Source organism: Cricetulus griseus, chromosome 2 (genome assembly GCF_003668045.3).
Source record: "Cricetulus griseus strain 17A/GY chromosome 2, alternate assembly CriGri-PICRH-1.0, whole genome shotgun sequence".
NCBI lineage: Eukaryota > Metazoa > Chordata > Mammalia > Rodentia > Cricetidae > Cricetulus > Cricetulus griseus.
This window is the reverse complement of record NC_048595.1, coordinates 174567815-174591350: the sequence shown is the minus strand read 5'-3', so window position 1 is coordinate 174591350 and position 23536 is coordinate 174567815. Positions and strand designations below refer to the sequence as shown.

The 23536-nt window shown below is 42.0% G+C and overlaps 1 pseudogene; it reads right to left on the bottom strand.

Moving 5' to 3' along the window:
- Positions 1-5905: 5905 nt before the first annotated feature.
- On the bottom strand, positions 5906-6821 carry LOC107979854 (annotated as a pseudogene).
- Between the last annotated feature and the right edge of the window lie 16715 nt (positions 6822-23536).

Genomic DNA, 23536 nt, shown 5'->3' with positions numbered 1-23536 from the left:
CATGGATGGACAAAATAATACAGAGACATATTAGGTACATTGATGCTTGGCCAATGACTAGGATTCCTCATCTGTTAGCTCAGTCTCAATTATCATAAATCTATATAGTTTATAAGACTTATCGGACACCTTATTGGCGTCCCTCCTTGCCGGTGGATCACATTGTGCCGCTGGAGCAGGAGCAGAGGGGAAAAAAGTGCCCTTCCTGTTTCTCCTTCACTTAAATATGAGTCTCCTTGCTTTGTCACTTCCTGCCTGGATCAGCACTTCTCTACTACATTTCCCAGAATCCTCTTTGACTCCTAGTCCCGTCTACTTGCTGTCTCATTGGCCAAACAGTATTTTATTCAATAATCAATAAGATAAACATACACAGTACATTCCCCATCAAAGACCTATATTGTATCCAGAAGAAATTTAACTTCTGACTTATTAAGAATCTGCTCAGACATCAACACCATCGCTTTAATCCTCTTCCTTCCCTAGGATGAAGACATTTCAAGACATTTTAAATATTTTCACATGTTGAACACTCCTTCCAAGGTACCTGTCTATTAATGGAACAACATTTCCAAGTCCATCATTTAAAATGCGTGCATGCATGCTCAGGTGTGACTCAGGGAGCAGCACTTGTATGAGGCCCTCCCTGTGTTTGAGTTCTAGCACCACCACACTCACTTTCTTCCTGCCTTCGCCCCACTAAAGTGGGCTTCATTCTAAATCCAGTTTAAAATTCACTTGTATTCAAACCTAAACAATCTATGACACTTGCCTATGAAACACCTGACCAAGAAGTGTCAAATCACATCTTGTGAGTCATGGCTTACTATGCTTCCTGGAGCCCAGCACTTACGTCCTGGGCAAGCACATTCCTTATGACTCACTTGAAATCAATTAATTTCAAGAACTGTGGTTGATTGAATGCTGGCACAAAACAGCCACTTGGGAGCGCTGGCTTGCCTGCTTTTTATTTTCTTTTTACCTTTCTTTCTTCTTACATTCTTTCCCCTTCCTTCCTTTGTTCCTTCATTCCTTCATTCCTCCCTTTCTCTTTTCATGGGGGCCCCACTATTTAGTCCAGGCTGGTTTTGAATTTGGGATCCCCCTGTCTCTGGAGTACTGGAATTACAGGTGTGTGTATCATTGAGCCTGGCAGCAACAGTGGTTTGGTTTTGTTGTTGTTTGTTTTTAATTATATTCCATCTTCTGTTGGTGATTTAAAATCTTCAATGCCTAAAATCAGAAGAAATGGGTGAAACAGTCATTGGAGAGATGAGTTTGTTTACAGCAGTGAGTGTCCCCAGTGGTGTTTTTCATAAACATAATGACACTTAGATGTTAAGGCCCCTCTAAGGCCTGAGCCTAGTTTTATATTCTTCTGTTTTGTTTTTCATGACAGGGTTTCCCTACTTAGCCCTGGCTATCCTGAAACTCGATTTGTAGACCAGGCTGGCCTCAAACTCAGGGATCTGCCTTTCTCTAATTTTATATTCTTAAGTATTCTTAAGTTTGTAAGGTTTTTTTTTTCTTTTTTTGGTTTTGTTGTTGTTTGTTGTTTCTGAATGAGCTCCCTCTTCCCTGTTTGTATGATCCTTGGTCTCTGAGAAAGTTGGCTTCCTTCTTGCTATAGAGTCCCACTCCTTCCTGTTTTCTCCCTTCCCCTTCCCTCCCCTCCCCTCCCCTCCCCTCTTCCCTTCATTTCTCTTCTCTCTCAGGCACCCTTGACCTCTATAGGACAAACATGGAAACAATCTTCAAGTTGGCACAATTCTGAAAGTAGATCCAGGATACAGGTCTGAGGCATGGGCCTGCCACCAGCTGCTGGCATGCTGGAACCAGTCACTTCACAACAAGGTCCCTGTCCAAGCCACTTGTTATTCCTATATCCCCCACCATACACCAGGGCTCTTCCTATACTTCCACAACAGCTTACAATCCTGGGCTTGTCCTTTCTGGCATCCTGAAACCTTCCCAGGCACTGCTGGTGCTCTTTCTCCCAGAGGACTTCAAGGGCTAGGATGGGCCTCCTGTGTCCCATGCCTAGGCTTCCTGTCTCCTGTTGAATTAGATGGAAGCAATGGCAGATCATAGCACTATGCTATATCCCTCCTGCAGTGGCTTTGTTTTAAACAGAAACTACTGTTCTGCATGATGGTGGAGCTCTTAGGTGAATCTCCAGGCAGCAGGATCAAGTATGCAAAGCAGAGGTCCCTGCCAGGTCCTGAAGCTGGAATTCATTCAGAGTTCCTTGTGGTACCAGCAGCTATTGTCTATTGTTCTGAAGAAGGAGATAGCCCCCAGCCCCCAGCCACCATGCCTACATGGCACCAACATGGACACAAGGGAAAATTTGGCTCAGTTGGAATGTCATCTGTACTACACAACTGTCCAATGGGAATAGTGGCAGTGATGGAACTGCCCTTGCCTGCAGTGACATCTGTTCCATACTTCTTCTCTGATCACAGCCCCAGCGTTACTAGAAACAGGACTGTGCTTAGCTAAAGGATCACACATCCTTATCTCTGGCTAGTTGGATGTCATCATATGGCCAAGTCCTGACCAATGAGGTAGGTGTAAACAGATTGTTCCAGAAGACTTCAAAAGTACTGTAAAAGGGGGAAACATCCTTTTCCTTCCTCTCTCATGTCAGCAATGTGAGCATGGCACCTGCTGAGCCGGCAGCTATCTTGGGTCTGAGTGTACCAGAAAGATAAACAGGTGCACCTGATGACATCATGGCCCAGACTGCCTTCCACTATTCTTATTTTCTGTGGAAAAAAAAAATTGTATGTTTAAGCCACTATCTCTCAGCTCACTGTCACCCATAGTTGAATAGTCCTCACTAATATAATTGTGACAGTCAAATTCCACATCTTAAAGAAAGGAATCAGCAAATAAACATATATCAAAGTCTGTGAGAGGTGAAAACAATCTTTACCCTCTCAACATCTGCTCAGTTAATATGGCAGGATGCTGAGGGCCAGAGGGAAGGATTGGCAGAGTGATGAAAATCAGGCAGGTTCTCTGGCCTCAGCACAGCTGCCTCACCCTTTAAAACACCAGGGAGTGTGACTGGTCCCAGGTCAAAACACATGCTTCTTAGCAACTAGGGACACCAAATAACACCCTGCAACAGATGGTGAGCATTTTGAACACTTGGAGCTTGAAGGAAGCCACACACACACACACACACACACACACACACACACACACACACACACACTTATAAGGACCTACTCAAGACATCATTCATGTAAACCTTGCTTCTCAGAGAGGTAGACAATGTACAGTGCCCTCCCCACCTACCCCTCCACCTGCCATGATCAGTTGCCTTCCATCCACAGCAGCCCAAAGCATTCTCATAGTACAATAAGAAATTATGTTGGAGAGCAGGAGAGACGGGGCCACACTTACATCACCCTTATTACACTATATTATTAATACAATTCTATTTTATTATTAGCTATTCTTGCTAGCCTCTAACAGTACCTAATTTATGGATTAAGCCTTACGAAAAGCATGCAGAGAAATACCAGTGTATGTATAATTTGGAACTTTCCATGACTTCAGGTTTCTCTTGGAGGGAGGGTGTCTTGAAATTTATGTCCTGTATTAGTTGCTTGTCTCATTGCCATGACAAAAAAAAATACCCATTAAAAAAACAATGTAGGGAAAGGAGGGTTTGCTTTGGCTCACAGTTTGGGAGTCAGGGTACCCTGGTGGGGAAGTCATGGCATCAGGAGTGTAAGGTTGAGCCATTCACATCGCTTTCAGAGAAAGACGAATGCTGGCAGTGCTTGGCTCACTTTCCTTTATTTAGTCCAGGACCCCAGCACATGGAATGGTGCTGCTCATACTTAGGGTCCCACCTAATTAAGATCATCCAGAAACTCCCTCGAAGATGTGCCCACAAGTTTGTCTCTTAGGTGACTCTAGGTCCTGTCAAGCTGACAGTATCAACCAGCCTAAAGCTCTAGTTTGCAAAAAAAGAAAAATACCTGAGTATCAACCTTGTGGATTATTGTTCCTCCCACACACGTAGAAACTGAGGAGTTGGTTGGTCAGGATGTGACACCTGTGCAGGACTCGGAGTCATGTGGGAAGGAAGTGAGATAGCCAAAGGTTGAGCAATGCGAAAGTGATGCCTGCCCCAGGGTAGCATGAAGTCATCCACGGGCAGGCACCGATTCCTGTTCTCTGTTCTCCTGTAGCCACTTGCTCTGTCACACCTCCCTCTGGCCAGTTTCCATGGCTCTGTAGTCTGCACCCATCCTGTGGCAGAGCTGGGGACACGAAAGAGGAGCCAACTTCTGAGTTCATTAGGAAGGAGTGACAGCTCAGAGGGAACAAGGTCTAAGAGCAGGTTGTCACTGCCCCACAGGGGCTGCTGCAGGGCAGGCCTGGGAGGAGACAGAGGAGCAGGGCCTGACCTGACTCACTCACTCCTCCTGAAGTTCCTGAAGGTTTCTTTGAGAAGGTGACATCTAAGTAGAGACCTGGAGGAGGATGAGTAGGAGTTTCTGTCCCACCTTCAATTACTGTTCAGGTGGCTAATGCCACAAGACAGATCTTGGTTCCAGATCCATAGAGTAAGGAAGTATCAATGAGATTGTTAGAAAAATCAATTGCCCCTCTTTTGTGTTCTTAAGAGCTCTGCCTGCACTGCCATCTAATTTCTCTGGACAGGGTCAGGGACCAGGGCCAGGGGTGCTTTCCTCCCTGAGGAGACTGGGGGATGTCTTTCTTGGCACCTTGGAAGTCAGACCCACTAACTATTTAAGTGATGCATAGTATTTAGTATTAAATACACACACACACACACACACACACACACACACACACAATTTAGCTCCAAGGAAACGGCAGCAGAGGGCTATGATTTAATGCATGCAATGCCAGTAGTCAGCTTGCTCTCTCCTGTTCATTCAGTCTGGGGTCCAGCCCATGACACTTTCAGATAGCTCTTCCCATATCAACTAACATATAGCCAAGATAGTCTCCCACAGGGATTTATTGATTCACTGATTCTGAGTAACTGTAGAAAGCAAGCTGTGGGGCAGTTTGCTTCAGGGAGAGAATCTTTCAAGTGCTCAGGTGTATAAGATCATAGTCTGTGCTCTTGGGTAGAAGGGTCTTCCTGATTGAAAGGCATAAAGATTGCCCCTGGTCATTGCAGCACTTTCATTGGCTTGCGTGTGGCCACACTCCAATTGCCAAATGGAGCTAAGGACTTCCTCTGGAATTTTCTTACATTGTTATATTTCGGGTGTCAACCTTTCTATTTTTGTCCAGCAAACAACTTACTGTTCATTTCCTTTTGGGGATTTTTTTTTCCTTTTCTTTTTAAGGCAGCACCTCTGTTGGGAAAAACTAATCACAGAGCTGTCCTTGGAGGCCCAGCTATCTTTGCATAGTTGTCACCAAGGCATTCCCATTTAAGCTTCTCTGTCATTTTGAGGTCACAAGAGCACGTGAGCCACAGTCATCTGTGACCTCATCCATCTGGATCTGGTCCAGCAGCTTCAAATTTCATCACTAAATGTGTGGCTGGCTCCTGGCTAATGCAACTAAGCCATTAATAATTCTTTTACAAACCAGGGAATTCCCAGTTAATGCTAAATGGGAGAAGAATGGCCAGTTATAGGCCCTGGCTGTAGGTCACCTGTGTATTATAAAGAATAGCCTGTTACAGGAGTGACCTTTGTCCTACTTAATAGATCCCTTTTGCTATGGGGTAGAATGTGTTCTTGTAATCAAAACAGATGGTCCAAGTTTGTTTTCTTACAGGAATATATATACTAAGGAGTAATATACTACACGCACAATGGAATATTACTCAGCCTTATTTGTTTCCAAGGTCTGATTATTTATTTGTTCCTCCTAAAGTCTTATTTTTTTAATGGACTCAAGACTTAGAAATAGAAGCTCTCATCGAGGACAGCCTACATCTCTTGACAGTCTGTTCCTCGTGTTTTTCTTTGACTTCCTTCATTCTCTGGGCCAAGAGTTTAGCACATTTAGCTGCTTCCTCCCCATTTTCCTTAGTGTGTTGTTTCTTCAGAACAATATGTCAGCATTTGTGTTCAGGACACATGGAGTGACAACACACTGAATCTTGGGTGCTTTGGCCCTGGGCTTCTTACCTTCTTGATTTAAGAACTTTCTGTCGCCGGGCGTTGGTGGTGCACGCCTTTAATCCCAGCACTTGGGAGGCAGAGGCAGGTGGATCTCTGTGAGTTCGAGACCAGCCTGGTATACGAGAGTTAGTTCTAGGTAAGCCTCCAAAGCCACAGAGAAACCCTATCTCGAAAAACCAAAAAAAAAAAAAAAAAAAAAAAAAAAAAAAGAACTTTCTGACAAGATATTGCTAGACATCATCCCCTTTAGAGATATTGAAAAGCTTTCTGATCCTAATAGCTTTTGTAGGTCCCAACCAAAGAGGCACAGTAGTATCTGTCAGACCAGGAACATCCTTCTCTCCTTGTTTTTATACAATAACCAAGCTGAGAACATTCAGATTGGCATACACAATGCATCCTTGAACAGACTCACACTCTCTCCCTCTTTCTCTTCTATAACAAGAATGCCCCTTATTCAACAGAAGGTGCACTCTGCCATCAGTCAAGATGTTTTGCTTCATGGGAAAACCTTGTTTGTCATTCCCATCACTGATCTGGACCATATAATCCTTCCATTCTTCACCCAAAGCATCAGGAGCTACTTATGTGGCTATGTGCTTCTCATGGAACATACGAAGCTGAATTCATCATCCATGTCAGTTTCTGACAGCCAGTAGCCAGGAAGGAGGTATTCAGCTTCATCTTGGCACAGATAATTGCCTTGGAGGAACCATGAAAAAGAGCTATTCAACCTTTTTAAAAGGAGAGAATTCAGGACTGGGAGGTGCTCAGTGGTTAAGAGCAGCACATGGTGCTCTTAGAGAGGACCTGAATTCAGTTCCCAGCTTTCAGGTTGGGTGGATCCCTACTAATGACGTATAAATCAAGCTCTAGGGGACTGGACAATGTCTGGCCCCCAAAGGCATTGTACACACACACACACACACACACACACACACACACACACACACTCTAAAAATGCTTTAGAAAGTCTTTAGAAGGATAAAATTCTAAGCCAGGGAAGTAGCCTAGTCAATAAAGCACTTGTAGTTACAAGCATGACCTGAGTTCAATCTTACAATCCATGCAAATGAATAAAGTCAAACATGGTAGCATGCATGGGTAATTCCAGTCCTAAAGAGGCAGAGACAAGCAGGTCCTAAGGTTTGGTATCCCCCCCAGCCCAGCCTATTCAGTGAGCTCTAGGCCAATGGGATAGTCTGTCTCAAAAAATAGGGTAGGGGAACAGTATCTTTCACAATAGCCTCAAAAAGATTTGGGGGTAACTCTAAGAAAGCAAGTGAAAAAAAATGTGTAAGTATAAAAACGTTCAGACATTGAACAAAGAACTTAAAGATGATGTCAGAACATGAAAAGGTTTCCCATGTTCATGGGTTGGTAGGATTAATGTAAAAAAAAAAATGTCCATCTACCAAAATCAACCTATCGATTCAATGCAGTCCCCATCCAAATTCCAACACAATTCTTCATGGAACTTGAAAGGACAACTTTCAGCTTCATAGAGAAACACAAAAAACCCAGGACAGCTAAAACAATCCTGAGTAATTAAAGAACTGCTGGAGGTATAACCACCCCCAATTTCAAACTGTACCAGAACTATAGTAATACAAACAGCAGGGTATTGACATAAAAATAGACAAGTTGATCAATGGAACTGAACCAAGTTATAAGTTCACAGATCCATGGACACCTGATTTTTATAATAAAGAAGCCAGAAATTCATACTGGAAAAAGATAGCATCTTACAAATGGTTCTAGTCAAACTACATGTAGAACAAACATAGATCCACACTTATCACCTTGCAAAACTCAAATCTAAATGTATCAAAGATCTCAACATAAGACCAGATACTCTGAATATGATGGAAGAGATAATAGGAAATAGCCTTAAATTCATTGGCACAGGAAAACTTTCTCAACAGAACACAGGCACTAAGAACAACAATTAATAAATGTTACTTAATAAATTGAAAAACTTTGGAATGGCAAATGACACCATTATTCAGACAAAACAGCAGGCTACAAAATGAGAAATATTTTTGCCAACTACACATCTAATAGAGAGCTAATATATAAAATATATAAATAACTCAAAAAACTGGACATCAAGAAAAATTACTGAACTAAAAATGGCGTACAGATCTAAACACAAAGTTTTCAATTGTTGAAACACAAATGGCTGAGAAACACTTAAAGATACATTCAACATTCTTTGTCATCAGGCAAATGCAAATAAAAACTACACTGAGGTTTACTCTTAAACCAGTCAGAATGGCCAAGATAAATAAAACAAATGACAGCTCATGCTGACAAGGATGTGGGATAAGGGGAACACTTATCTATTACTGATGGTAGTGCAAACTGTACAGCAACTATGGAAATCAGTGTAGTGGTTCCTCGGGAAACTGGAAATAGATCTACCTCAGGATCCATCTATACCACTCTTGGGCATATGCCCAAAGGATGCTTCATCCCACTGCAAAGACACTTGCCCAACAATACTCTTTTTTTTTTTCTCTAGTCATTGTATCCAGAAATCAGAAACAGCCTAAATGTCCTTCATCATTAGAATGGATAAAAAAATATGTGGAACATTTATACAGTGGAATATTACTCAGCTGTTTAAAAAAATAAAATCATGAAATTCACAGGTAAATGAATAGAGGTAGAAAAGTCATCCTGAGTGAGGTAACACAAACCCCAAAACACAAATAAGTCTTTGGTAAGCAAGCTACAATCTGCATACCCACAGATGTTAGTTATCAGGTAAGGGATTAGGAGGGAGGGAAGGATCTTCTGAGGAACCAGAAATAGAGTATATAGTTATGAATGAATGGAGGAAGGTCTGGAATGGGAAGACTAAGTTAGGAGGGAAGGGCAGAGGCGGGTAAATGAGGGAATATGGAAAGTGATAGCTAAAACTAACGCCATCTGAGGAGTCATGTGGAAAACAAGTACAGTAGAATCTTCTTAAAATAAATGCATATATAGAAGAAATCTAAATGGAATTACCAAATAACAGGGGAGATGGAGCCCCAGCTAGACATCTCTCATCACCAAATGAAACCTCCAGTTCCAGGAATGGTTTACATCTAATCAAGTCATTGGCTAAAGAGAGCCATGGAAACCCCCAAACAACCTAGATTATTGCCAAAACTATTGGTTGTTCTACAGAAACTGGTGATAAGGTCTTATTGCTAAAGACTCAGTAAGATCCCCAGCACCCACATAAAAACCAGGCATGGCAGAAAGTATCTGTAACCCCCCACCGGTACATAGCACACACACACACACACACACACACACACACACACACACACACACACACACACACACACACACCGGAAATGGCTCAGAGACAGGTGAATATCTGGAATTCATTGGCCATCTTGACTAGTGAAATTGACAAGCTCTAGGTTCAGCAGGAGACCCTGCCTCAAAAAATAAGGTGGAGAAAGACTGAGCAAAGGACCCAGTGTTGACATTTGACCTCTACACATACATGCACATGTATGCATGCTCACCTGTACACAAACATTGCATACATCCACATGCATGTATACATAACATTACACATACACTAAATGTATATGTGTATACATGTATGGATGCATTATGTATGTATAAAGAAATGTAGCCTCAGGTTCACCCAGTCCTGTTTATCGGAAATCCCATTTAACAATATGCCTAAGTGCTGCATATGAAGGTTGAAGTTGGTAGAGGGCTGCTCTGGACCAATGATGTACAGCTAGGGGTTTTGAAAACTCACTAACTTGACCAAGTAGCTTTGGCCAGGCATCAGGATTTACAACTGCTTCACTGAGTGATCTTTGAACTCAGTCAGCACTGGGATTCACAGACCTAGGTCATCTTCTAGCATCTAGCACTTTGGCGTTCCGATGGTTTTCTCACCTCAGTACACAATTATTTCCTGGAATATTACTTTTGAATTTCTGTTCAAAAGTGTGGAACACTCTGAAGCTCTACTCACAAATGTCATTCTCTTTGACTAGTGCAGGACCACACTAGCAAGGTCTGGTGACTGGTTTAGTTGAGCACATCATGAAAACATGAACAATTTTAGATTGCTGTTTTCTAAATCACTGAAAAACAAAATCTGGATGAAACTGTGTTTGAAATAGGCCTGTGTTTCCTGATTCTTAAACAGCAGTTGTTAGTACTCAGGCATCTGTATTGGCCTGACCTTGGGGATCTAACAGGATATGCCCTCAGCTTCAGCCACTAAGAGCACCACCTGTGCACATTCACTGGGTTCCCTTTTAAAAGGGCCCTGCCCACCTCTCATTTTTCTCTCGTTCTCTGCTTCTCTGCCTGTCTCTCTCTCCTTCTCTTCACCATCTCTTTTTGCCTCCCTCTTCCCTTCTGCCACTCCTGTCCCCAGAGAACCTTCTTCCTCTCCCCACCATTTACCATTCACTTGCCCCAAATTAAAAAACAAAAAACAAAAAAAACTCCACCCAAGCTATGTCACATGGCATTTTTTTCTCTCCATGTGCTGCTTTTTAAAATTACAACAGCAGTTCCATGACTCATCCAGTCATTTGTGAGTGCCCTGTTGTATTTAGGGTGGAATGGTTTCTCTTACCAGGATTTCTGGGGGTAAAAAAAATAAAATGCAAACAAAAACACATAAGGACACATGTTGTGATCATAGAGCCACACCAACAGTGCTCATTAATTGAAAACTTGGAAACAGGAAGTTTTGGCTGGAGACTAAAGGGATCTCTGGTCAACACCATTGGCCAGTTGACACCTCGATTGTCACATCTAAGAAGGAAGTTCTTTCTCCACAAAGACAAACAGCACCATGTCCTAAATGCAGGTAGATATTGATGATCTGAAGGCAAGACTGTGTTTTACATTCTCGCTGAATCACACTGATTACAGAGGTCGGAAGCACGTTATCATAGCTACAGAAACACATCAGCTTTAGGTAAAGGCTAAGAATACAAATCAAATGCTGCAGGTGAGAGTAGAATTGAGAACTCTCTGTACAGGTCATGCTGTTTGACTTATCTTGAGAGCAGGAGGGCTCTGATTCCCCCATAAGGTATCAAAAACAATCCCTATCTTCCTGGGTGAATTTTTTTTTTCAACCTGACACAAGCTAGAGTCATATGAGGGACCCTCAGCTGAAAAAATTTCCTCCATCAGATTGGCCAGTAGGCAAGTTGGTAGTGCTTTTATTAATTGATGATTAATGTGGAAGGGCCCATGCCATTATGGATAGTGCCATCCCTGGCAGGTGGTCCAGAGGTATATAAGAAAGCAAGCTGAGCAAGTCAGAAGGAGAAAGACAATAAATAGTGCTCCTCCATGGCTTCTCTTCAGTTCTTGACTCTAGAATACTATTTCGAATTCCTGCCCTGACTTCCTTTCATGATAAAGTATAAATTATAAGCTGAAATAAACACAGTTAAACACTGGGTAATTACTGCATACAAAAAAATAAGTTTATGTTGGAGATGTAGCTCAGTGGTAGGGTATTCCTAGGTTGCATCCTCAACACAGAAAACAAGAAAAGAAAACATAAGCTTGATTAAGAACTTAAATTATGATGATGTAACAGATTATAAAAGTACAGTAGTAACCTCTCCCATGCATGCACGACTAGGATACAAGGCCACATGATTCATCACCTGAACTCAACAACATGGTATTTGCCTGTACCTTTGGGTGTTGTATTGGTTAGATTTTATGTCAACTCAACATAGGCTGGAGTCATTTTGGGAAGACAGAACCTCAACTGTGAAAATGCCTGTACCAGATTAACCTGTAGGGAAACCTGAGGAGCATTGTCTTAATTAGCAACTGATACAGGAGGCCCCAACCCATTGTGGATGGTGCCAACCATGGGCAGGTGGTCCTCAAGTGTGTAGGAAATCAGCATGAGCAAGCTATGAGGGGCAAGCTAGTAAGCATGCCCAGTAGGCACTTCCTCCCTGAGCCACGCCCACCTCTATGCTCAGCGACTGCTGACCAGAGACACCAATGAGGAAAGGACAATGCAGCAGAGTCAGATGCCTGAGCCAAAGGGACCTTGGGAGGGGGTATAAAGGCAGGTCCAACTTCCTTAATAAACGAGTCTGCAGCACTCTCTGCTGCTGGCTGACTTGGTGTCTTCTTATCCCCCTCCCTCAAGGGGTGTCTGCGAAGGGCAACATACAACAGAAGAACACCTTGTAGTTGCCACTCGGTGAAAGTGAAGAAGGAATGGGGCCACAGAGACAGGACACAGACACAGGCCGAGTAGCTGATTCTAACTCAGCAATCAACGGGGGGAATTGGCATTTTCCTTGGAGTGTGGACACAACATGGTGGAACTCAACTCGGTAATTCCCTCCCCACATAAACTTCCCAGAACTTACCTGCATGTGGGGACTCTTGGGATAGTTTGGAGAGTCAGAAGTCAATAGAACAGTATTCCTGGACATCCCTCAATTCCTTTACTTACAGCTTTACCTTGTCCAAGTCAGAGGGCCACTTCCTGTCACTGCTGACACCGCCAGCACATCCTTGCATGAATCTAGAGAGCAAATACAATCTTCTTCTCGTTACCCTGTGCCTTCTTGCTGAAGCTGAACTCTGCTCATAGCTTGAAGCCAGCCCTTTCTTGTGGCTTTGTGTAGACAGATGATAAAAATCTGGATTCAGTGATAGGGTGCAGCTTTCTGGCTATGCTTCTTGTCCCTGTAACTCTTTACACAGGACAGAATACGATTGAGTTGATAGGATTGGGGCAACAATGTTGGGTCGCTAGAAGATAGGGGAAACTCACAGGTATTGGAGGATGCTGAATAACTAGATAAGAGCTACAGGCCTTAAAACTACCCATGATGTGTCTAATATTGCCATACTGGCTTGGATTTTTATCTATCAGAGAAATACACTTCCATATTACACCAGCCAACGTATTATTGGTCCTCTCTGTCATAGCAGCAAACCTAGTATTCATACTAGTTTTCACCTAGAGAAAGAAATATCAAGGAAGGGAATGATGGGTGGAGGGACAAAGGTCCAATTTACTCACTCAGAATGTTACTCGAAAGCAACTTTGAACATGTAAAGCCAGGCATTGATAACCACAGTGTATACAGAAAAAATACATTTTTTTCAAGTGGTAACTACTCTCACATTCCTTTCTTATTTTGTGACTGGCTGGAGCAGCATTCAGATGTGTCATGTGATCAGTACCTCATGACACTGGCATCAGTTGTCAGGTTAGCCTGTGGCAATGGGATCCTTTAGTCTCAACATTAGGGATTCACAGCCAGTAAATTTCACAGGCTCCAGGGCAGGTTCCTGAATTATCACTGGAGAGTTGATTCTCCACCATGGTATATTTAATCACCTTGCAGAGTCTTGTTATGCAGCCTTCATGAATGACTCCTCATGTTTCTCTTCAGGGGTGAGTTGTGAGTCTTTAACAGGTTGGGATTTGTGTTCCACATAGGGGATTACTGGCATAAGCAGTGAGAGCTGAGCAACCAGAAGTTCACACTTTCCACAGGGGGGTCAAATGACCCGTTTGAGGCATCTTGTCATCACAGAGCACAGAGTAGCCTTGAATCCTCGTGCAAGCACAGTCTCCACTGCAGCTATATTGAGAGGTGAAATCTTCAGAAAGTGGTTGGTGTGTGAAAGCTCTGTCTTTGGGATGGAATTCCTACTCTCATAAAATGAGCCTGCAGGAGAATGCTTAGCCTGACAGGGTGGGGGGAAATAATACCTATTGACTTTCTATGATTGTGGTAGAATATTATTTTCAGGTGTGTGACTTTATGCTGCATTTGTTTAACTCTGTGAAGCTGTGTTACTGTGCCTGTCTAAAACACCTGATGGTCCTAATAAAGAGTTGAATGGTGGCCCATGGTGAGGCATGAGCAAGGATAGGTGGGTCTGGCAGGCAGAGAGTATAAATAGAAGGAGAAACGAGAGAGAGAGCAAGAGAGCAAGGAGAGGAAGACATCAGGGATCAGTCACCCAGTCACCCAGTCAGCCATGAAATAAGATATACAGAAGTAAGAAAGATACAGCCTAGAGGGAAAAGGTAAACAGGATAATTAAAGAAAAGCTGGCTAGCAACAAGCCAATTTAAGGTTAAGCATTTAGAAGAAATAACAAGCCTTCATGTGTTTTATTTAGGAACTAGGTGGTGGGTCCCCCCAAAAGCCAAAAGAGTAAAAGACATTACACATTATACGTTCATAAAAAAAGCTAAATCATCAGGCCTCTGTCAGCAACAGGAGAGTTCTTCAGATCCGTTGGCAGCTCCTGAACTCTGGGAGCTGCAGAATTATCTGCTTTGAGATGCACCTCTCCCTATTTCCTTTATCTGCTAAAATGTCTTCCTGATGTACTTAGTTGAATGAGCTTGATAGGAATTTTAATATCCTTCCTTCTTGTTCTGGTAATATAAACTGACAAAGGCAATCTAAGGGAGGAAGGCTCATAGCTCAAGGGTGTATGTAGTCTACCATATCAGAAAAACTAAGGCTGAAGGAGCTTGAAGCAGCCTGCCATCCACAATCAGGAAGCAGAGAGGGATGCTGCAGCTGGGTGCTCTTTCTCCATGTTTACAGTTCAGGATCCCAACCAGACACTGGTGTCACTTACTGTATGTGGGTCCTCCCACCATCACCAGAGGCATGCCCAGAGACCTGTTTCCCAGAAGATAACGAAGATTTAATATCAGAAAAAGAAGGGTAGCATATCTCTTGATAGTTTTTATATTGGAAACCTCTTAGATACATTGGTTTAAATAAAATCCACTATTAGATTTATTTTCATTAAAAAAAAACAAACGGCTACCAGAAAATGTAAACGTTACATGTGTATCTTGTTAATCCCACCAATAGAGATTAAGACCACTGCTATAGTTTAATGCCAAATTTGAAATAAGCTTTAACTATTGGCCAAGTGGATGGGCTCTGGCCAGGTCAATACCCAGGTTCCTGGGACATGGCCCCAAGAAACAGTTGGCTGCAGCGTAAGAAGAACCCCCCCCCCCACACACACGCTTCAAAAGAAGAAGAAGAAGAAGAAGAAGAAGAAGAAGAAGAAGAAGAAGAAGAAGAAGAAGAAGAAGAAGAAGAAGAAGAAGAAGGAAAACCCATAATTTGTTGCATTTCCCATCAGGTCCAATCAGGGGCAAGCATACATCCTAATGTACCTTCAGCCTATATCCAATCAGGGACAAGAGTATATCCTGATATATTTCATGCCCTTGAACCTCTTTCTGGCCATATGTGATAAAGCACATCTGGTGCAGATGAGTTTAGGGGAGTGAAAAAATGTAGCATATTATCTCCAATAAACAACAGCCTCCAGCATTTCAGGAACTATCTGTCCTTGGGCAAGGGGCTTACAAATTGGAGGCATTTTTGTTTCATGGATCTTTAAGGTATAGTGATTAAAACTTAATGTAACTTTGGCTCTCACAATCTCCCATTATGGTTTATTTGTATTTGTCCTGCTCCATATTTTCTGGCTTGTTTTGTTTATTTGTTTCCCAAGAGAGGGCTTCTCTGTGTAACAATCCTGGCTGTCCTGGAACTCCCTCAGTAGACCAGGTTGGCCTTGACTCAGAAATCCACCTGCCTCTGCCTTCTGAGTGCTAGGATTAAAGAAAGGCATGTGTCAACACTCCCCAACCCTGCTCAATATTTTCTTTTGCTCCAGATGGTGAGCAATGGCCTTAGGAGTTGCATGGCACACAACTGCTGGATGAGTGCATGAATCACCAAATGACCATGGAAGGAATGAAGACTGCCATAATCACACTCTTACCTGGCTCAACCCTCAAGGTAACAAAGTTGTCAGAATAAAACTCTAGGAATCTTCTTTGGAACTTGAATTTTGCTACTGACTCCTTGGCTGGCCACTCAGGGAGCTTCTTTCCTCAGAAGTAGAAATGGACCAGCAGACACAGGAACCTAGGGCTATGTCTTATCAGAAGTCTTCCAGAGTCAATAATGTTTCTTTAGTATCTATATTTAGACATATGAGCTGTTTCCAATCATTTTCTTGGTGTCTACATTACCCTTCATGTTTTTATTTGTTCATACCTTTAATCAGCCTGTTGATCAGGAACCTCATGTAGTACTTGCAGGGAGGGGAAGGTTTCTTTTTCCTATTGTTAGTCCCACTTTTGCTTGGTGTGACTATTCACATCACAAGAATGTCAGTTCCTTCCAATGCCCATTGCTTATCATTTCTGTATATAAAAATTAGATAGGGGCTGGAGAGATGGCTCAGTGCTTTAGAGCACTGGCTGCTCTTCCAGAGGTCCTGAGTTCAATTCCCAGCAACCACATGATGGCTCACAACCATCTGTAATGAGATCTGGTGCCCTCTTCTGTCGTGCAGGCATACGTGGAGGCAGAATGTTGTATACATAATAAATAAACAAAATCTTAAAATACTTAGAGGTCAAGTAGGCAGAAACGTCACCACAAATTAAGCCTGGGCTACATAGTAAACCTCTATCTTACACACACACACACACACACACACACACACACACACACACACACACACACACACACACACACACACACACACACACACACACACAGACACACAGACACACACACACACACACACACACACACACACACACACACACACACACACACACACACGGATGTGCATGCTTCATGAGATTCCTGAAACACAGGTAATGATTAAAGGCATGAACAGCTAAAAATATGAGGGGTAGTATAGACACCAAGAAAATGATTGAAAACAGCTTATATGTTTAAGTATAGTTGTATTTTTAAAGGAAACCTGGTAGACAAAACCCAAAACAAAACACAAACGAAGAGAACATCATTGAAAAAGTGCGTAGTCAGGCTGGGGAGAGAGTGTAATCAGGAAAGACTGTATTTGATCTCCAAATTCACTTAAAAAGCCAAGGTGCATAGTGGCATATGCTTTTAGTCTCCAAATTTGGAAATTAAAGGCAGATGGGTTTCTGTGAGTTCAAGGGCAGCCTAGTCTATATAATAGACACCCTTTTTCAAGAAAAAAAAAAAAAAAACCAAACCCAGTATTATGATGAAGTGTGATGGCCTAGGCTTATAATCCCAGTGTAGAGAGGTGAAGACAAGTGGATCCCTGGGGCTAGCTGGCTAGCTAGCCCAACCTACTTCATGAGCTCTAGTCAAATGACAGACCTGTCTCAAAACAAACAAGCAAGCAAAACAAAGTGGATGACTTCTGAAGATCAACACCAGAGGCTGGCCTCTGGCCTATACAAGGAGACTCTTGTCTCTCTCTCAGAGAGAGAGAGAGGGAGAGAGAGAACATGTTCCTTGACATTTTAAACAGAACCATGTTAATTTTTAAAATTTTTATTTTTGTTTAATTAAATATAGTTACATCATTTCTCTCTTCCTTTTCCTCCCTCCAAACCCTCCCATATCCCCCATTGTTCCCTCTCAAATTAATTGCTTCTTTTTCTCTAATTGTTATTTCTACACACACACACACACACACACACACACACACACACACACACACACACACAATGGGGGATGTCCTGTATGCTGATAATATTGGTTGATGAGTAAAACACTGATTATCCAGTAGTCAAGCAGGAAGTATAGGTGGGGCTACCAGACGAGAATTTTGGGGAGAGGATGCAGAGAGGAGTTGCCAGGGAGATAATGGGCAATCTCCGGTGAGCCAAGACCACATAGAAATACTAATAGGAATGGGCTAATAATTAAGAGAAACTAGCCCAATAAGAATCCTGAGCCACTGGCCAAAAACAGTTTTATTAATTACTACAATTAATATAATTATATAATATAATAATTAATTACTATAAAATTAAGCATTATATTATTAATATAAGCCTCTGTGTATTTATTTGGGCCTAAACATCTTAGGAACCAGGCAGGAAAGAAATTACACACACACACACACACACACACACACACACACACACCTGTGTACACCCATGCACATAACAATATAAATACAACCTGCTTGGTCCATTTACTGTTATTTGTATGTATATGATTTCAAAACTGACCACTTGGCATTAAATAACCAATTAGTTGGCTCATCCCTGGGGAAGACTAGTTTTGTTCTCAGCATTCCTTAGTTGTCTAAAGTTCTTTGTCTAGGAGTGGGTACTGTGAAATTTCCCTCTTGTCTATTAGTGTCACTCTTGTTCAGGTCTTGTTGAGGCAGCCATATTGTTAAGGTTTCAGGGGTGTAAGCTTCCCTGCCATTTCTAGGAGACACAAACTCACAGCAGTCTCCCTGGTCCTCTGGTTCTTATAATCTTTCCTCCCTGCTCCCAAGATGTTCTCTGTGCTTCAGTACAGGAGTTGTGCTATAGATGCATCATTTGGAGTTGAGCATCCCACAGTCGGTTGTTCCCTGCATTTTGATCAGTTGTGGTTTTCTGTAATGGTCTCCATCTGCAGCAAGGAGAAGATTCTTTGATGAGGGACGAGATCTATACTTATCTGTGGGTATAAAGATAGGCATTTAGGATTTAGTTAGGAATTAAGCTTGTTTAGTGAAGAGGTGAGGGCCACACTATTCATCCAGATGGTATTCTTTAGTTGGTTGGCTGTCGTTTTTTGACAGAGAGCGAGCCCCCCCCCCCAACACACACACTTCTAGAACTTCAGTTCAACCAGTCATGGCATGAATGTTTTCACATTTGCCACCCACTCCCTACCCCCTCCTTTCACACTTTAACTTCCCTTGTCATCACCCATGGAAGGGACAGGAAGAGGTAGGTCATCTAGTCCAGGATTAGGCAGGTCATTTGCCTCATGTCACATTCTTCCTCCTGAGCTTGTGCTCAAACTCTCTTGAGTCTGAGCCCAAACCAACCTCTTGTTACGATGCTCTAGAAAGCCATCCATAGTCAACTTAAGTTGCCACAAAAATTCAAATTTTCACTCAGCATACTTTAGTTCTTCTTTGTTGCAGATATAAAGTGATATCACAGTTCCAAGGAGATGCTAAATATAGAAGGCCATGCGTGTTAAAGCATGCTTTTTATGTATTAGATGGAGAATGTGTGAAAACCCTTTCTAACACTAATAATGATCAATGGTATTTCGTATCCATGATGGATATAAATGGTACCATGTGAGAGAAGGTTCTGGAAGACATGACAGAAGGCAGAAAGCTGTGAAAGTCAACAGCATGGGTTCGGGTCAAAGATACTTGGGATTATGTATATATACAATTGAATAGTCTTCAGTTTTAAGAGGAAGTAGATTCAGATCCAGGCCATATACATCAATCAGTCTTGAAGACATCATGCTAAATGAAATAAACCAGTCATAAAAAGCCAAATTCAGTATGATTCCCCTTTATATGGAGTCTTTAGAGTTGTCCATCTTAAAAATAGAAATGGGAAGTAGAATGTGGTTCCTATGAGCTGTGGGGAGCTGGAAAAGGGAAGTTAATTTTAAATGGGTGTAGAGTGTCAGGTTTGCTAAATGAAAAAATTCAGGAGAACTGTTTCCCAACAATGTAGATGTGTTTAACACTACTAACACTACTGAACCAAACTCATAAACACAGTTAAGATAATATGCTTCACGATGTATTTGGGGGACATTAGCCATAATAATAATCAGAAAAAATAAATTTAGGGTTTTTTTCCAAATTTGAACGTTGGCCTTCCCTACCCACTTGCTGGGTGACTATGGTGAATTTGCATAGCCTTTCCACATCTCAGCTTCCTCAGCTGTTGGAAAGGATGTGGTCAGTGTACAAAGCCGTGGGGTACCACAGCATCCCAGCTCTGCCACATCCAGCCTGAGGTATTCTGGGCCAACAACTCAGCCTTTCATGACTCAGATGCTATGTGTAAAATGGGGTTGATGACAGTAAGGTAGTGGTGAAGGGTAGATGCATGTAAATATATAACTTACAAAGAACTTGGCACAGTTTATGTAAATATCTCTTTTTATTACCACAGAGTTTTGAAGATTCAATGAGTCAATGCAGGTAGAATACTTAGAGCAATGCCCAAAATGTAACCATTCCATAAATAATAACCAAACCTCCAAGACATCTCATTCTTTGAACTTCATTAGGTAAAAGAAAATCTTAAATTGAAAAGAGTTTTTAAAGTGGTATTAAAAATAAAATAACTGTACCCCTAAGAATGTAGAAAATTGAGTGAGGATCCAGGAAGGAGCTTGGATATTGACATTTACAAGTCCCTTCCTGGCTTCCACAACCCACAGGTGTTAAAGTTGCACAAAGACTATATGCTAAAGACTTTGTTTTGTCAGTCAATGGGCTTTGGAGAAATGATTGGATCATCAATGGGTGGGTCTATTGTTGGGTTTATTACTTGAAGTCATTGTTGGAATGTGGTAGAAATCTGAGGAGTGGGACCTGGTTGGAGGAAGTGGTAACTGGGAGGATGCCCTTGGGCATGACACATCCGTTGTTGCTCCCCATTTTCTCTCTCTCCCTGACCTACCAGCAGCTATGAGCTCAGCAGCTTTGCTCCACCAAGTGTTTCCTGACATGTTTGGTCTCAACAGAAGCTCCCAGAGAAGGGTCTACATGACTGTGGGTAGAAACCTGTGAAGCTGTAAGTCAAAATAAACTCTCCCTCCTTTTAAGTTATTTCCTCAGGTATTGGTCACAGCGATGGAAAGCAGACTGATGCTATAGAATAATCCTATACACTGTGAAGATGTGTTGTTCTCATTGTTGATAAAAAGCTGATTGGTCAATGGTTAGGCAAGATTTTCAGGGCAGAGAGAATGCTGGGGAGAAGGGTGGAGTCAGAGGAGATGCCATGAGATGAAGCGAAAACATGATGAAAAGTACATACATGAGTTAAAAGAACCTTGGGGCAGGACACAGATTAATAGACATGGGTTAATTTAAGTTATAAGAGGTAGCTAAAAACAAACTTAAGCTATTGGCTGAGCATTTATAATTAACATTGTCTCTTTGTGGTTATTTGGGAACTGGCTGGCTGGACAGAAAAGTCTGTGTACAGACCAATGTCATAACATTTCTCAGAAGTGTTAAGTTGCTATATGGAAAGTACAGGTGGACCTAGCATTCTGATGAATAATCTAGCTGAGCGCATTTTAAATTACTTTATAAGTATTTGCTATTTTTAGGTAGAGTATTCCTATTTATTTCAGTGCTGAATCTATGTGTTGACAGGACTCCAGCTATTAATAAATATTAATATTAGAGAACTAACAAAGGTGCTTGTCATTTACATTTGCACTTGAAAATTCATCTATTTTGGTTGATCATAGAGGAGATCTTCATTTACTTTCATTATCTACTTTGTTAGTTATCCAACTGTGAATCACCTTGCTTCATACAAGAGAAAAATCTCAAAATCAAAAACTCCTTTTACTAGTGTCATAATTAGCTTCAGTTGTCAACATGATATAGCTGGGAAGTTGGACCTGCAATTTATGAATTGCCTCCATCAGAATGGCCCATGGGCATATTTATGGGGTATTTTCTTAATTGCTAATTTCGATAGGAGGGCCCAGCCTACTGTGGGTAGTACCCTTCCTAGGTGGGTGAGCCTGGGCTGTATATGAAAGGTACCTAAGAAAGCCAAACAGCACAAGGCTGTAAGCATCATTCCTCTGTGGTCTCTGCTTGTGCTTTAGTTTCTGCCCTCATGTCTTGCTCTGGCTTCCCTCTATGATAGGCTGTAACCTGTAGGATGGAATAAATCTTTTTGTGAAACAGGTTCTCTCTATGTAACCCTGGCTGTCCAGGAATTTACAGAGATTCTTCTGCCTCTGAATCTGACTCCCAAAGCTGAGATCAAAGGGGAGCCCCACCATGCCTGGCCTCCATTTGCTTTCAGTCAGAATGGTTTACACAGCAACAGGAAAACAAACAACGAGAACCAGTAAACTGGGTGTAGATTTTCTTGTGTTTAGATTTTTGCAGTGGTGCCTATTTTTTTCATATTACATGTTTTTGTGGTGCTGGGCACCACACTCAGGGGTTTTAGGCATGCTAGGCAAGCACTTTGTCACTCCGTTATACCCCCAACTTTTTATTCATTTATGTATGTCTGTACTCTCACAGTCATATCTCTCTCTCTCTCTCTCTCTCTCTCTCTCTCTCTTCTCTCTCTCTCTCTCTCTCTCCTCTCTCTCTCTCTCTCTCTCTCTCTCTCTCTCTCTCTGTGTGTGTGTGTGTGTGTGTGTGTGTGTGTGTAGGTCAGGGGGCAACTTGCAGGAGTCAGTCCTCCCCTTCTATTGCATGAATCTCAGGGATTAAATACAGGTCACCAGGCTTGATACAAGCACCTCTGCCCCCTGACCCATGTCGCTGGCCCTCAGGTTACTTTTTTGTTTATTTGTTTGAGTCAGGGTCTTACTAGGTAGATTTCACTACCCTCAAACTTGCCTAGAACCTGGCTGGCCTAGAACTCATGGAAATATGTCTGTCTCTGCCTCCTGAGTGTTGGAATTAAATGCTGGCACACTATATCTTCCCCTCAAATTACTTTTAAATCCCCAGATAAATGGTATCTATATGTCTCTTCATATACTCTGCTTTATCTGTTTCCCAGGTAGGAGTGTTTCAATAGCAGGACTGAAGATGTTTCTGTAGTTAGAAAGGAGTGAAGTTACAACAGGGGGTGAAGGATTTGAAGCTAACTGCATTGTAAACTAAAAGCTCTTAAGGAAAAATATGGAAAGAAATCTACAGGACCAAGAACTAGGTGAAGAGCTTTAGACTTGAAAACTCAAAGTACATCACTACAGAAATTATTCTCAAACCACATTATCTGAGAAAGAATTTATATCTAGAATATACAAAAAGCCCTCACAAGTCAGTAGTCAAAAAACAGTCCCACTGGGATGTAGATGTCTCACTGGAAAGCATAGACAAATGACAAATAATACAAAAAAGGCATTCATCACCACAAGCCATTGTGGAAATGCAAAGTTGAGCCACAATGAAAAGTCACTCCCCATTGGTAAAAACGGCTAAGATAAAAAAAAAATAACAATTGTAAAAAATGCTGGAAGAACTCAATAAAGCTGTATTTTCCTCCATTGCTGGCACAAGACACCAGAGCATGCCACCCCAAAGCCCAACCTTAGGAGATCAGAATCTGACACTTCAAATGTGCCTCTTTGGAATACAGATTATTTTGAGATAATCAGCTGAAATTCTGTGAAACTTCTGTGAAATCCTGTAGACACAGGAAAAGTTATAAAAACAGAGCAGAATTTAGTCTTTTAAGAGCAGTTTACATCTGTGAGGGAAAGCTTTGTTAGTAAGAGAGATGCAGAAAGATGGTGTTGTAAATAAATGAGAGTCTGAGGCCAGCATGGTCTATATAGCAAGTTCCAGAATGGCCAGGGCTGCACAGT